The following is a 15,996-nucleotide window of genomic DNA, read 5'->3' on the forward strand; positions in this document are numbered from 1 at the left end:
ATTCACGCCGAGACAATGAATCCTAAACAATCACCCTCATGTGTTTAAGGGGAATTCGGCCCCGCCATTTTGGATTTTTCCATATAATTGCTACATTTCTAATTCAGAAAAGATAAATCCCAGTTTTTGGTATGTCACGGCCTAAATCTTATACATTCTTGCAACCACATATTTACTAACATGATCTATTCTGTAAGCGCCTCGAGGGAATAACATTATTTCATGTGAGCGACTGCAACTATCTTTATAACCCACACCAGTCCACTAGTGTTGACTTCAACAAGAAGCCAAAGCTAAGTCCTATGCCATGTAAAACCAAAATATTTAGCAACGGAATCTTCATTGCAAGCGGTATCAAAGTATTTGAAATTGCGAGATGGCGAGGCCTAATGCCCCTAAGGTGAAAACGAAAAATTGGCGTACTACGTCATTTCGGATGGGGCGTTCTCCTCCAGGGCGGAACGCGCGCGCCTCTCCAGCGGCGAGATGACGACCTCTGGCGGCAAGAGGGACTAACTCAGGCCCGGTGCGGGTGTCCTGACAGTGATTAATTACACCTCTCAGCCTCCCCAGCATTCCCTGCGCCGAACCCAGCTGCCCCCCCCCCCCTCCTCATCACCCCTTCTCACCCGAAATCCTTCCCGAAGAAGAAGGGACGCCAGGAATCCTACCAACAGCGCACGCCGTCAGCTGCCTCTCTACCTGGCGCAGAGCGGCCATCAAGCTCTGGGAAGCGCTTGTTTCCTTCCGACCAGCAAGTTAAGATGCGACCGTAAGGTCCCTTATACGATGACACGGAAACGGAGACGGATCACACGGAACAGAAGAGGTTCTACAGTAGCATGCAGACGGAGATGGAACCGGAACCAAATATTGCCCGTACGGATTAGCTCGGCAATGATAACTTCTTCCGTTTACGGTTTACGTTGCTCCGTGCGACCAACAGAAGCCGGGTATTTGGCTGTGGTGTTAGCCATGTTTGTTTACGTTCTAAATAAGTTAAGGATTGTCTCAAGGACAAGAATATATAGTGTTCTATCATTACTTTGTGGGTTATTTTTATTATATATGTAAATTCGAAGCATAATATATATATTTAATTAAACTAAATGTCTCGTAACTTTGAAATGCAATCCTATTGGTTGCCATTTGTTACATTTATGTGCATTGTATGAGTAGAAGCAGCAGACGCGATAGTGAAATGTTCCGGAAGATCCGTCTCCGTTTACGTGATCCATTGTAGAACTACGCAAGACGTTGTGTGCATATGAGTCCACGGTATGTTATTTTTATTGTATATATCACGATTTCACTCGTTTAACGTTTACACAGTGAAAGAAAATAACACTTTTAAATCAAATTATTGTAATTTTATTGTGTTTTCATGAAAAATATGAATCATCAAAAGAAGCCCGGGGTAGAAAATTGATTTTTACGGTTTTACAATATTAAGTTATAGGGTTGGTGGCATCTTGCGATTCGCGTGTTTTTTTAAAGACTGAGGTATTATTACTTTGTTGACACGTTGAGTCGTTTATAAACCCAGCCTAACCAAACAATGTCAAGTCTGCGTGCAACGATTTTTGCAGCCGTGAAATTACTTCATAATGCCTTTGACTTTAATCACAACACAGCAACATGTTCGTAACACGTTTTTGTTGATAACTTCAAACATTAATAGGATGTTTAATATATTTTTAAGTTTCTTTGATTACGTTACACCAACCACGTATTATCCAATAACCGAAATGCCCATAATTTTTTGATTCGGTATATTGCTCTATATTTTTTTTTACATGGCAACTTAAAACAAGCTGTAAGTTGTACTTGCCTGTCTAAAACCTCAATTTATTTTTAAGTGAATTACGAATACCGACAAATGAATTATTGGTGAGCAAAAGCTGACATGATAAAATATCAGGATTGTTATTAGATTAGTACTCTCGGATCTGCATTCTTAACGTACAATTTAGGTGTCCTTATACAAGGTTTTCAGGTCTTTCTATAAAAAAAATTATCCGAAATGTAGAACATCAAGTTAATGAACACCTACCATTCCCACTACATACATCAAAAGCACAATGCCATTTAGGCAATTCCACGATATGGGAAGAGGTGTTTAGACATTCCATGCATTTTCTCCATTATTTATGCCCGTTTGAGTCGGTCGTTTCTCGCACACCAAGTGCACAAGATTACAAGGTCTAGAGTCCACAAACGACCAATATTTTACCACGACTACCCATTCGAGCTTATAAAAAGAAAGAAAATAAACGAGCGTTTTTAAGTATAGGCTTGCTTGGCTCAGGTCGTACTATTCGAATAATGATCCGTGGCTTTCGTGAGAAACGTGCAAGCCGAAATATGCCATCCATTTCCTCTGTCTGTTCTGTGTGTTTTTAAGTGCTATATTTTATTTTTAGGTTGTAGCAGGCTCGATGAAACAATTGACGTTTTCTCGAGGATAATCATCAAACACATATTTAAATTATTATAATTTAAAAACTAAAAAAAAAAAAAAAAAAAACTTTCATCAGTTACACACTAAAAGGTTGAAGAGTTCCACTATCCACCTCCTGGCTCCATCATCAAATCATTTCGATGGTACCAAATTATTGAATCGTCATCGGAATCACACGTACTAGCTAAGTTTCAAATCGATACATCATTCAGATGCATGTTAAAAACGACTTCCAAAATTTGTTTACATAATTCGTTAGATCATTACAAATGAAGCAAATAATAAAAACGTGTTAAAAATAAATATAAAAGATACAGAAGTCGTGTAGTGTCAATACTTTTAAAAGAATAATTTTAAGTATTTTCAGACATTCTACAGACTTGTCTCGTATATTGCCTCAAATTTGACAGTTCTCAAAAGTAGGACCAACGATCTGTGCATCCATCCGCCACCGTTGTACGGTGAACGGTGTTTGTAAACAACTTCACGTGGTTGGTCGGTGTACGTAAACAAACATCATGCGTTGCCTTGCAAGTGACAGTTGAGAAATGGTTACGACTGGTAATAATTATGAGAAATGTCAAATTTGAGTCGAGTTCCATGTCACAACTTAACACTTGTCGTTGCTGGAACGAAATCTGGATCGAGACAATGTTTTGAGCGGAAACGTGGGATTATAACTGCAATGTGGTCCTTACCTCAGCCGGCCCTTTTAGTTATCCCTTTATTGTTTTCGTCTTCGCGTTCGCAGATGTAGAGATCACACGCTCCTGCGCAGAATTCCTTTATTCAGCTGCCACCACACATTACTGGGTGAAAAGGGGGGGGGGGGAAGGAGTAACGACTGCGATCAGCTGTTTCGATCCGATCGGCGGCGGTGCTGTGACGTGTTTGTAAACATTCCAAGTCGTGTTGACGCTGGACGACGACGAGGAGTACGAGGAGAGGGGGAGGTACAAGAACACAACACCAACGCACGCAAACGCATTCACACGCGCGACGCGACGCGAACGCACGAGACCGTACGACCGACCGAGGGAGGGAGCTGCCGCCGGATTTCGGAACGACCCCGGCCGAGCGCGCACGACAAACTGCGGCGCGCCGCCGCCCGCCGCCGCCGCCGCGTCGTGTTGACGTTCAAACCTGTTCCCTCGGCCGGTAGATGGCTCGCCGGTCGGGATTCTTCCGCCGCACGATATTTCGAAAATAAAAAAGGGGGAACAAAAACACAGCGCCCAGCCGTTCCCTTCCGAAGGAAGTGGAGTTTGTAGCATTCAGCGGCTCTGCTCCGGCGTGCATTCAGCCGCGTACGCGTGTTAAATAATAACATTATTAAAAATATTATCATTATTTTTTACCTACTGAGAACTCATTTTTTTAAACACCTTTATAAATAAGGGTATTGCACGTTTTCAATTAAAATGCCCGCATAACAATCATTGGAGACAGCCATTCTTGTGATAATTTATCTGGATTGTGATGTTTACGTGTATTAAAAAAACTTACATTAATATTGATACAAACGCGCTAACATGTGGACCTCCTACAGCTGTGGCCGAATACGACGTGGCTTCTCACGCAGTAACATATACTGTCGTCACTGATATTAATTCGGGGGTGGAAGGGAGACTCCCATCTGTCCCTCTCCCCCCCTCCCCCCCTCCTTGTACCCGACACTGATTGCCCTGTCGTATATGAAAACCCAACCTTTGAATATACAGAATTCATACAACAGTGATTTTTTTCTCACTCAGTTATTATAACTTTTGAATGTGCAGCAATTATATATAATTTTTAATTACTCAACAGCCAACTAGAGTTAGTTCACAGCCGTGTAATCGACTGAAGTCTGTCACAGACGAGACGGAGACTTCAATGAGAGTATAAACAACAAATCTAGCACCAATGAGCGCGATTATGTTTCTAAAAACGACTTTCAACATCGTAACATTACAGACGCGCAATAACCACGGTGTATATTCCCGCTAATCGCCTAGTAAAAGATTTCACTTCATTGAGCGTCGTTCGCTCGACGCAAGGGGTGTGCAAGAAAAATTTAAACAAATGTTAAAACCCGCGCTCTCAATATGAAAGCGCAATAACTACTACAAAAAAAAATTAAACTTGACTGAATTAATGAAAAAAATTTCTCCATATTGAATACATTCAACGTAGTTTTAACAATTTTCCAGTGAAATTCCACTGATTTTCAGTAGGTCCAACTGTTTCATATTTCAAGTGTTAACTTCGAGGCACGACACCGCGCAAGACCAGAGTATAAACCTGTTCCTGTGTTTTTTTTTTTTATGTAAGTCATGCAGCTTGAATGGGAAAAGGTCTTGTGATTAATCATTTCCATTAGTCACGTGACCTCATGTATGCGAAGGCAGGAATAGACTATTCTTCTCTGCGATACTTAAATAATCTACCAGTTTTGATCATACATAAGCCTTTGTAGCTCCGCGGTCTTTATTTCGTTATTGAAACGAATATTTAGGTGAAAATATTAAAAAAAAAAAAAAAGTGTGGCATTTTTACCTGTGCATTCTGTTGAATTAAAATTGTGAAACATCTCTAGATTCGTAATTCGTAGGAGCCGGGTTTGAATCCTGGGTCCGGTATCTGTATTTCGGAATATTCGTGTATTCGTGGTTTCCCTTTGTCACTACACAGGCGAATCCAAGAGGTGTTTTTTTTTTTTTTTTTTTTTAACTGAAAGCCTTGACTGTTCGTTTCCGTTCAAGGCTCGGTCTCATCCACCATGTTGAAATTTTTTTGTCATTGCTTTTATTAAACGGCTATTTATAAAATTTTAACTCGAATTTCCCTCCCTCCCCCCCCCCCCCCGGTACATTTGTTGTTTTTGTCACAAATATTTTGGATTGAACCTACGCTACGTGAATATCTGTTGACGATATCCGGGCAGAACAACAAATTCAAAGGGAGGTATCGAGTTAAAATTTTTAGAAATAGCCCTTAAAAAAAATAATGACAAAAAAATAAAGAAATAACCTCAACATGGTGTGTGTGACCAAGCCTTAAGGACCTCACAAAAAAAAACAACCAAAAAGACTCTAACGTGCTTACGTCGATTCATTCGATTCATTGCGAGCTTAAGGAGGATTTTTTTTTCAACCGCTGGTTTGAGAGCTGGCCGGAAGCAGTAAAGATATAGGGAGGGCATTCGCCCCTCCGAAGGGCATAATTCCCCCCTCCTTCCTTCCAGGCCCTCCGCCCCCCGCAGCACCCTCTATCACGCAGCTGCACCATGGAGCTTATCTCACAATAGCGCTGCTTCCCCGACAAGAAGCCCCTGTATCCTTGGCAGGAACTCAGTTTCCGTTATTTTTTTTAACATTATTCTTTCTTCAAAGAGAAAAATATTTCCAATCCAAAGCGTGGAAGATTCCCCATGACATATATTTCAAGTATAAACGTTAAAATAGGCGCGCTAAAAATCAACCGTTACTACAGCCCAGTCAAAGTACGTTAAAATTTCGCTGGTACCCAAATTAAATCCGATGTTTTTTTGTTACTTTATTGCACTTATTATGAAGTATCCAGGAAATATAATAGCAGAAGTCCTGATGAATAAGAAGTGAGCTAGAATCAGAAACTATAAAGAACTACAAAAAAAATATTATTTAGGTTTAAAAAAAACTCAAAAATGGTAACTCTAGAAAAAACCTCTAAACATGCCAAATTAATGAACCATTTCTTAACCTATAAAAAATGTCGTTTTATTTGTTTAATAGCTCTCATAGTTTTCAAGATAATCTCACTTGAACAAATTACATACTTTTCAGATTTGTGTTATCAAACCTTCTTTATTGGAAACATTTCAATAAAAAAACGTGAAGTAAATATTTTATACAGAATTGAATCATCAACAACATTGATAACGAGCATTTTTATCTTTAGAGACCATAGAAAAAAAAATAAGGCACAGGATATTATAAAAAAAATTATATATAGATAAGAGATCGCAAAATACAAATTTACAAACTGGCTAGAGGTTTTTGTTTTGTTTTTAGATTGGTCCTTGCGCTAGTCATACATAATAGTTATTCGCTGTAGCATTTTCTGCGTTTCCGTAAGTGGGTAATGCGCATAGGCTCTCACTTCCCAACCTGCGTATTTATTTATTATCTTCTTTATTGGTGGCGAAATTCAGGCGATACGCCTTTTCTTACACTTAACCACATTAGCTGCTATTACATCATACATAGAATTTTTTTTACAAAAAAAATGAGCATAGTATAAATATAATAGCTGATAAAATAGGTAATAAGATAAAAAGCAGAAGTAAGCGTTAAATAGATGCTCAAAGATAAGATGTAACCATTACAAAATTAAACCAAAAAGAAAATTCACAGGTAACAAAAAATTAAGCATAGGCATACGCGTGCTCGAAAGTAATTACCACTTGAGAAATCCGGTTTTTGCCAAACCAAGCATTGATAAGTAGTATTTCATTGAAATCAGTCACTCACGCATTCACACAATATTTAAGTAGTGAATAAGCCGCGTAGTGATAATGGTGAGTCGGTTGCAGAGTTGTTTTCTTCAGCCTGTGTCAGCATGGACGCAACCCTCGCTACTCTTCTCACCGACACGGATCGTTTACAGCAGATTGCAGGCTTTAGCGGCCATTGTCTGAAGCCTGCATCACACCATGGAAGAGTTCCTACACGCTCAGCTAGCAGTTTCCTGCTGAACTGCTAGCCAACCAGACCTCCATGGCAGCAGGTACGGATGTTTATATGGCAGAAACTATCACACGTAGAGTTGTGACTGGCGTAGGCCTAGCTAGTGCGATTGTTTTTTTTAAAGATAGTCAATCCTTTTTGTATTCTATAAACGTGCAAGTTCCTCATAATTTTCGCATGCTGCATTTGTTCACCGCATTTCAAATCAATAATCAAGAAAACTTAAATACCTCCAAAATAAATTACACTTTTTAAAACTAGGGACACACTTGCGCTTATTCTGATTGGATGGAAAAATTTTCTCCTTCTAGGAAAACTTCCACGGAAATTTGAGCACGACTGATTACAGAAACTTCCACGAAAAACGTCCTGCGCTCTGCTAATTCTTCCACAGCACACCATCCATACCAGCTGCCAAGGGAAGACCTTCCACAGAAACTTCCATCGTGCGACAGGGGCTTAGGAAACGATCTTGGTTTTCGAGCCTGAGCCACGTCAAAGAGGTAGATTGTACCGACTGAAGATGCCTGCTGCAATGCAGAGCGAAACGCCGGTACAATCTACCTCTGAGCTGCGTCTCGGGGTAGTACATTTACTCTCAGATCTAGTACTTTTTTTATTTAATATTATAATATTACAGTAACTCCAATATGTTTTATTATCAAGCGTAATTATTTTTAAAAACTATGGAATGTATGCGTGTGTGTGTTGTGATATTTAAGTTAGAGCATTGCAATGTCATAATAACTTACTAAATTGTTAAAACCGTAACAAATAATAATTTAGTACTTTTTTTTTCAAATCTAGTACTTTTTTCTTGCCTAAATTGGTACGAAATATTTTTTCCTTGTGGACACCCTGTCAGTTCATGTGGTGTGTGATGCTGATAACCTCGTCAAACACCACTGGCTTGTACCTATGCACATAACACAAGGCCGTCGAGAGAACCAAAAGGATACAGGGGAAAAAAATCGTCTGGTCCCGTCCGTTTTACTTAATGTACAAATTTTAAAATCCCTCAGTTAAAAAAAATAATAATGGGCGCTTTTATTTATGTAAGCGCGTTGGAAGCTATACTTGCTTGGCGTAATAATAAGTTAACTTTAATATTGCATGCAAAAAATTAATAGAAATAAAATAATAAATGGACTGGAGTGGTAATAAAAATACGGTTGGTAAAGTATAAATTCAATAATTGAAAAATTATAAAATACTCAGTATTCAATATTAATATAAACAAAACAATTATCATTTGACTTATTAAAATAATCGAGATAAATTTTTAATGAATAATAAATACAATAAAATGCCAAATGTTTATTCAAAAAAATTAATTTTAAGTATTTATTAAATAATAATTAAAAAAATTATAATGCAAATAAATTTGACATATGGTAACATAACCTAACTTATATAACTAAACTTGAAAATACACTTGAGAAAGTTCATTAACACAATTTCCATCACTTATTTTAAAATAAATAAATAATTGTAATTATATGGACCAGTATTAAATATCAATTACTAAACTATATGATTTAAAAGGAAAGATAAAAATTTTCCTGTATGTAGCCTTTTTTTCATCCTGTGAAAATTTCGTAGGTTAATGCGCGCGCATTGTAAAAAATTCACTCTCATAAATTTTTTTCGTAATGCGCACACAGAAATAAATATAACTTCAAAACTCTAAAGACTATAATGCATTACCGTGGCCATAACTGTAAACTTGATCTACGCATAAACCATTACTTGTAAAGTCTCTTAGGGAATCTATTAACAACATGTTTGCATTTCTCGTCGTATCAGTTAAACCCAAGCATTAAAAATAATCTCGAAAGTCAACCGGGCCCCAAGGATCCCCCCCCCCCTGGGGGAGGGGTGGGGGTTTACCACCCACGACGGCCCTGCAGACACAAGAAAGCAAGCCATTTTGGTCGTTCTTCTGGCACGATAGCCCAACCGACCGAAGCCAGTTCTCGAGTACCTACGAGCATTGTGAAGAACGTCCACTCTACTACAGCATTGCTAATTGGTAATGTAGATCGGATCTGTAGGAGCCGGTTCGTAAGAGGTTGCAGCACGTCTCCGTCAAAGCTCGGCAAAGCTCGGACAGCTTCGCAAAGATACGAGAAGGTCAACGACCCCGCTTCTTTGCCCAACGACGCATATACTAGTTCTGCGAGAACCCCACGCCGGTTGGATTGTCAAAACTGAGCGAAGGGCGAACCGGAATATCAACTTACGTAAGTCACATCTTGTACACTGGATGCCTAACGCAGTCAGGCATGACACCTGGCAGATAAAAAAAAAAAATATTGAAATCTTCAAGGTGAATCTCCTGTTCAAATCGATCATCACATTTGTTAAATAGCCGAAAGTATACGAGGGGGGACCCAAAAATAACCGGAATCGTAATGTTGCTCATCAAGTACTTGTATCACTGGTTTTCGCCGCTAGGAGGCTGTTGTGGGACTCCCCTGAGTCAGTCTGACAAGTGGCGTCATCCGAAAACGACGAGTGTGGTTTCCGTGGTTTCTCTGGCAGTTCTGTGTGTGTGTGTGTGTGTCTGTCTTTAGTGCACTCGCGACACGAAAAAAAATTGTATGATTCTCAAGAACAAATTGACGCCGTGAAGTTTTGACTTTTTACTAGGAAAGAACGCAGTAGAAACTTCACAGCTGCACGTTGCTCGGGAGAATCGGCCATTTTTTTTTTTCGTGTCACGAGTGTCACTAAAGACACACATAGACAGAGCTACCAGAGAAACCACACTTCGTCCATGACAGGCTGGAACGCAAGACAGGTCCTACAACACTAACCTGTCGGCGAAAACTGGTGCGCAACTTTACTATTCCGGCTATTTTTGGGTCACCCCTCATACTTCTTCTATAATTTATGCCTCGTGGTTCATGCTGCTAATCTGTCTACCACATCTACGGAATGGTTTTGGTTCAAACTTTAGTTTATCAATGTGTTTGCCCGTAATTTTCCCTTCGTCATGGGAGTAATAATTATCTTTAATACACGTACCTACTAACATCGGCTTGTATCCCCTCCCCATTACCTAATGTAAAACTTTCAAACTCACAATTTTAAAAAAAAGTACTGCCAACGTTACTAGCCGTAACTGTAAATGTGATCTGTATGTTTCGGATTACTTGTGAAGTTTCCAAAGAATTGTACTAACAATAGACTTGTAATTTTCGTCCTATCAGTTGAACACAAGCATCAACAAACCTCTAAACCCAACCGTGCCCCAGGGTGCTAGGGTCCCAGGGATTTTGACCTCCCCCCCCCCTTTGGCAAAAAAAATCTCGATTGCCCCACCTCTGAGTACTCGAATTGTAGCTGTAGTTGACAATACGTCAAAGTGGGTTGCATGTCCTGTTTAATTAAGGGTGTAAATGATTTCTTGGATGTCCTCAGTTTCTTACTGAAATGCTGTATTTGTAGAGAGGGTTGTAAGTTACTTTGCTGCTTTATTTATTAAATAATTACCGAATCAGGGGCGCAAAACTGTAGGATTCGCAAGGGTGGCCCCGCGAAAATTCAATTTTTTTTTTTTGGGGGGGGGGGGGGGGTTGCTTGTGCGTGGGTTTTAACCAACAAAAGTTTTCTTCTCTGGATACGGTGCTTGTGTGTTGTATACTGCCCTTATTTTGGTCCATACGCATACAATAAACAGAAACATTATAATGTCTAAAGCAGGTTTTCCATAAAACATGACGTTTACATCTATTAAACCCATTCCACAGCCACGCTTTTGAAAGCGCAGGCGGGCTTCTCATTTCCACGTGGGGAGGAGGGGGGCGGCCCTTCGCCCCGGATCTACGGCGAAGTGAATGAGAAAAGGTGTTTTGCATCCCACATAAATACTCAACATATGCTTTGCCTTCGCTGCCTCCTCTCTCCGACTCGTTGTGCATCGATAATTATCGATACGCACGGAGTCCCTCGTCTCTTGGGAAAGCCTTCATTTCACAGACGAGAGAACCACACCCGAAGTTCCCCGAAGTTCATGCTAGCTTTTTTTTCCGTATCTTTAATGTAGCTATCCTAACCAAATCAACCGTCCACAATGTTTTAAAGTATTTATAATGTAGCTAACCTAACCTTATTGACCATTAGTATCCTTTTATCAACACATTTACAATGAACCAAAAAAGAAACCGAAGATGCACGATCGGGTGTTTGGCTCTCTCGTCTGTGGAAAGAAGGCTTCCCCGTCTGTGGGGGCCGGCAGGAACCGGGTTCGACCTTGGCCGACGAGCGTGAACTGCAGGGTTGGTGCGCGGCGACCGCGGCCTGCTCGTCTGTACAAACAAAACACTCTCGCCCGCTGGTTCGGCCGAGTGAGTGGGAGCGCGTCCTTCGCCGAAGGTTGCACAGGGAGTGTTCCAAAATTGGTGACACGTATACGCTAGCGGGTGATAGACCACAACCATAGCGAATCTCATCCTTAGTTAACAGCATGCAATTCGATGGACATTTTCTCTCGCTTTCCAATGCACGATTTACACAATTTTCGCTGTCCTTTTTTTATGTGTGCTCTGTTTTCCAGATACATAAACCCGACTGAGCAAAAATGTTTTAGACACAACTTTATAAAGCAATGAATTTTTTTTAAATGTATCTGAAACATTGTATTTTTAAAGAAAAAAACTGTAATAATTTTGAAAATAACAATTGGCACAGTGTTGAAACATAAAAAAATTGAAAAAAAAAACTTCTAACAAATAATGCCAAATAATGTGAAAAAAGTTTCATGTTTCTAGAGAAGAAACCTGCTTATAAAGTTGAAACAAACAGAAAATTTTATTTCCTAAAAAATTAAGATTTCGCGACATTGTGTATTTGGCCTCGGCGCGGCGTGTACAGTGTTTATGCAGCTCGTCCTGCGCGCACGTAGACTGCAGAGCACGGATCACGGGTGTGGGGGGAGGGGGAGGGGGCGAGTGTTTACTCGCGAGGTCACGTGTGTGGAATACCTGCACGACTTGTGCGCGGCTGAGGCGACACAAGACCGCTCGCTCTCGTTGGACGTCACGCCTTCAGTGTCGCTGTGGGTTTGCGACTCTGCCGCGGTGCCGAGAGTCTACGGTGTCCAAGTCCGGGAAGCCTACGATTCACTCGTCCTTCTGGACATACCCGAATACTCACGTTGGCAAGCCATCTTTTCACAGACGAGAGAGCCAAACCCGAAGTTCCCCGAAGTTCATGCTCGCTTTTTTTTCCCGTACCACAACAGGTGTATTTATTTGGGGGAAACCGTTTACATGATTTCACAGTATCTTTAATGTAGCTATCCTAACCAAATCAACCGTCCACAATGTTTTAAAGTATTTATAATGTAGCTAACCTCACCTAATTGACCATTAGTTATCATGAGTTGTATATTTATTTACAATGAACAAAAAAAAAAAAAAACAACCGAAGATGCACGATCGGGAGTTTGGCTCTCTCGTCTGTTGAAAGAAGGCTTGCCAACGTGAGTATTCGGGTATGTCCAGAAGGACGAGTGAATCGTAGGCTTCCCGTCCAGTGCGAACTCTTGACGTCGAATAGCGCAGACACCTACCTGTCCACAGACGCAAGACGTTAAACCTTAAAATCAGCCGGACGTACAACAAACTGTCACGTCCCTTCCGGTTGACATTATGACAATTGTTATGTAGATGCCATCGTGAGTTAACCAGCCTTTAACGTTTTATAAACTAAAACATAGTAGATCATTTCATACCGTTTCTGTTTGACCAAGGAGAGAGGTATATCATGCCGCTGGAGTCCAAAGGATTTGTTTTAGTAAACTTTTTTTATAATGAATTTTATTAACATCACCAATATTTTTTTTAACCGGTTTAGCTCATTATTTAATATTTCCGTGAAGAAGGTTTAATATGTAGACTTACTTATTAAATCTAAATGACGCCACATTAGCAGATCGCACCCGTGCGTAGCAGGGGAGAGTCGCTAGTCCGATGATGCTGGTAACTTCATGATGAGTGACAGGTGACAGGTCTGTGAATATTAGTGATAGAAATTTGTTTATAAACTTTTTCAAGTGTATTTATATAAGTGAGGTTATGTTCCCGAATGTATAATTTATTTATTTCCATTATAAATGATATATTACTAAGTTATTTTTATAGATAAATAAAATTAATAAATTAGAATAAACCTTAAGCATATTTATTGATTTCCATTGTTTATTAAAATTAAATAATCAAATTTATAGTTTAAATTAATATTGAATACAGAGTATTTATTTAAATTTTTAATTTGATTGAATTTATAACTTTTTAGTATTTATAATATCACTCCAGTCTTGTTATTATTTTATTTCTATTAATTATTTGAACTCAAACAAAATGCCAGGCTACCTAGAATCAGATGTGTTTTAAAATAATCTTAAAATGAAATTTTGAATATCTGCATGTTTGTAAATTTATGGCTAACATAAATTGCTTAAAATTAAATTATTCTAATTCATTGGTAGAGTAAAAAAGTAGCATCGAAATGTTGCCACTAAAAGCAAGTTTGTTGGTTTTATTTCGGTGGTATGTACCTTCTGAGTGATGTTATATAACACCAAATAAACCAAAAATATTTGCAATGGCTATTTTTTTCCCCAGAGAATTATATATTGTGTAAAAAAAAATTTTGTTCATACGTATATGTAAAAAAATATTTTTTTTTTTATTATGCCAAGTAAGTATAATTTATAACGCGCGTTCATAAGTAAATGCAACCTTTATTATTATTATTTTTTAAATGTCTGATTGTGTGATCCCTGCCTAAACGAAGGTAACTTTTCAATAAAAATAAATAAATTTTATGGACTTAGACAAACTGTTGAAATATACGTAGGGCCATGCATATTTCGCGAAAAGATCCCGAGACCAGCTGAAAGTTAAAACACTGTAGCATCGTCTGTGTTTCGTGATTGGGTGAGTTTCTTTCAGGTGCATGACGATTGTTAAAACACCAATCACAGTAATTCGTTGCGGAATCAAATGCGTCCTGAGTGGTTCAGCCAAACAAGGCAACTAACTACTTCTCTCGCAGACGGCCACACAATCACAAGGAGGAAACCGCTGGTGCGAGTATACCTTGTTGCAGTCTAATAGGCGTTCAGCTTTATTCGCGAAAAATGCCTGCTCCTAATATATACATTAAACGCCATGAAGCGTCAGTTACGCTCCTTGAAGTTCCACAGGGGCGAGCGAAGCATCGAGTGACGAGCATGTTCTGATGAGCGACCCTGCGCTCGTCCGGAGGCGACCAGCTGTGTGGGGCGGAGACCCCGCTCAAGCAGGGCCTTGTTGCGCGCGCCTCCCTCGCCGGCCGTCCAACAGGTGCAGGGGACCGTTACAGGAAGTGCTGCAGCCCCCCTCCCCCCTATCAACCTCCTGCCGCCGCTGTTGACGTTTGTAAATGCCGTCGAATTATTTGAACACGGAGACCGCAGATACGCATCGCCGACGACGACGCCGTGTGCCGGACCGAGTGCAGCAACAGCGAGGGTGAGGTTAGCGGAGGGCAGGATGAGGCGAGGGTTCAGAGACCTAGCCAGCGCAGGGGGGGGGGGGGGATGGTGTGTGGGGTCCGGACCCCTCCCTTCCCGGATAAAAAAAAATACACACGTTAAAAGTTATACTTAGCGTTATAGAAAAACTAACTTGAATTTTGCATTCAAACTATTATAATAGAAATACTTGAATTATATTATAAATTCTGTAACACGGCCCCACCGTTGTGGTAGCCAATTTTTCTGTGACGCGTACGTGTGCCTGTCTATGACTATTACAACTGCGTCTGACACAGCTAACACGTCACAGTTACTTATATTTGAGTAATTACAGATGTTATTACGGAGTAGTGTGTGTTAAGGGTAATGTATGTTAACTGGCTGTCAAAGTATGGTGGTTAGCTGTACTCGTGTATGATTAGTACCAAAACTAATAACATTTAATAATTAAAACAATATCAAATTATTAATGTAATTGATATTAAAATTTCAACACATAGATATGTACAACACTTGAACTGAAAATTATTGAACTGAATAAGTTGACTAGCAAGATTAGGTTCAGATTATCCTAACGATGTACCAGCTTATAAATAACCTACCAAATACTGATAGCCAGACATGAATGGATTCGGGTCCAGTTTCGATACTACACCGTCATTACTGAATTATCAAGGTTTGCAACTACCGGTACTAGCTCAATTTGTGGTAGGGCAGGTTCTTCGGCCATTCAGGACTTCTGGGTAGATCGGTGGATGGTCGCAGGAACTTGTAGAAAGGGACGCTGCAATAGAGTTCTAATCCAATACGACTGCCGACTCGTTGGCTGGATAGGCGACACCAAAATGGTACTGAAAAACGTGGTACAAGGAAAGTTCTCACCGCGAGATGACAGGAATTAGTTGTAAGAGTCGCGATGCTGGAAGCACTCGCGAAACGCCTCGTATGTCGTGTTAAGGCGTATACCCTGTATTCTGAGGTAGATGAACTCAGAATTCTCATATTTGAATACTATGTTAGCACCGTAGTATCTAACTATCGTAGCTGACACGATCTTCTTGTTTCCTTTGCGGGCACCAAGTTTCTGGCGACACATCGCAAGGGAAACGTCTTCTCTCGAACATGGCGTCTTAGAATCTTCCCCATTCCTTCCTTTTCCACCTCAACTTCCCAGGATTGTTGTAGCAACCAGCGAGCTCGCAACTAGCAGGAAGAAATACTCAGCAGTTGTAGTAAAATCCAATGTTCGGTAATTAAACCTGTGTTTAACTCATGTAAAGCTTGCAGGAAAAGGAATA

At 40.0% G+C, this 15,996-nt stretch overlaps 1 protein-coding gene across 1 annotated transcript in view; it reads right to left on the reverse strand.

Annotated features, from left to right (window-relative positions):
• Nucleotides 1-3,529, reverse strand: part of LOC134532660 (uncharacterized) — a 180,627-nt gene extending 177,098 nt beyond the window's left edge. The window contains exon 1 of the mRNA XM_063369322.1: nucleotides 3,160-3,529. The gene's annotated coding sequence lies outside the window, so the exon portion shown is untranslated. The remainder of the gene's footprint in view (nucleotides 1-3,159) is intronic.
• Between the last annotated feature and the right edge of the window lie 12,467 nt (nucleotides 3,530-15,996).

This window comes from Bacillus rossius, chromosome 6, assembly GCF_032445375.1.
Source record: "Bacillus rossius redtenbacheri isolate Brsri chromosome 6, Brsri_v3, whole genome shotgun sequence".
Lineage (NCBI taxonomy): Eukaryota > Metazoa > Arthropoda > Insecta > Phasmatodea > Bacillidae > Bacillus > Bacillus rossius.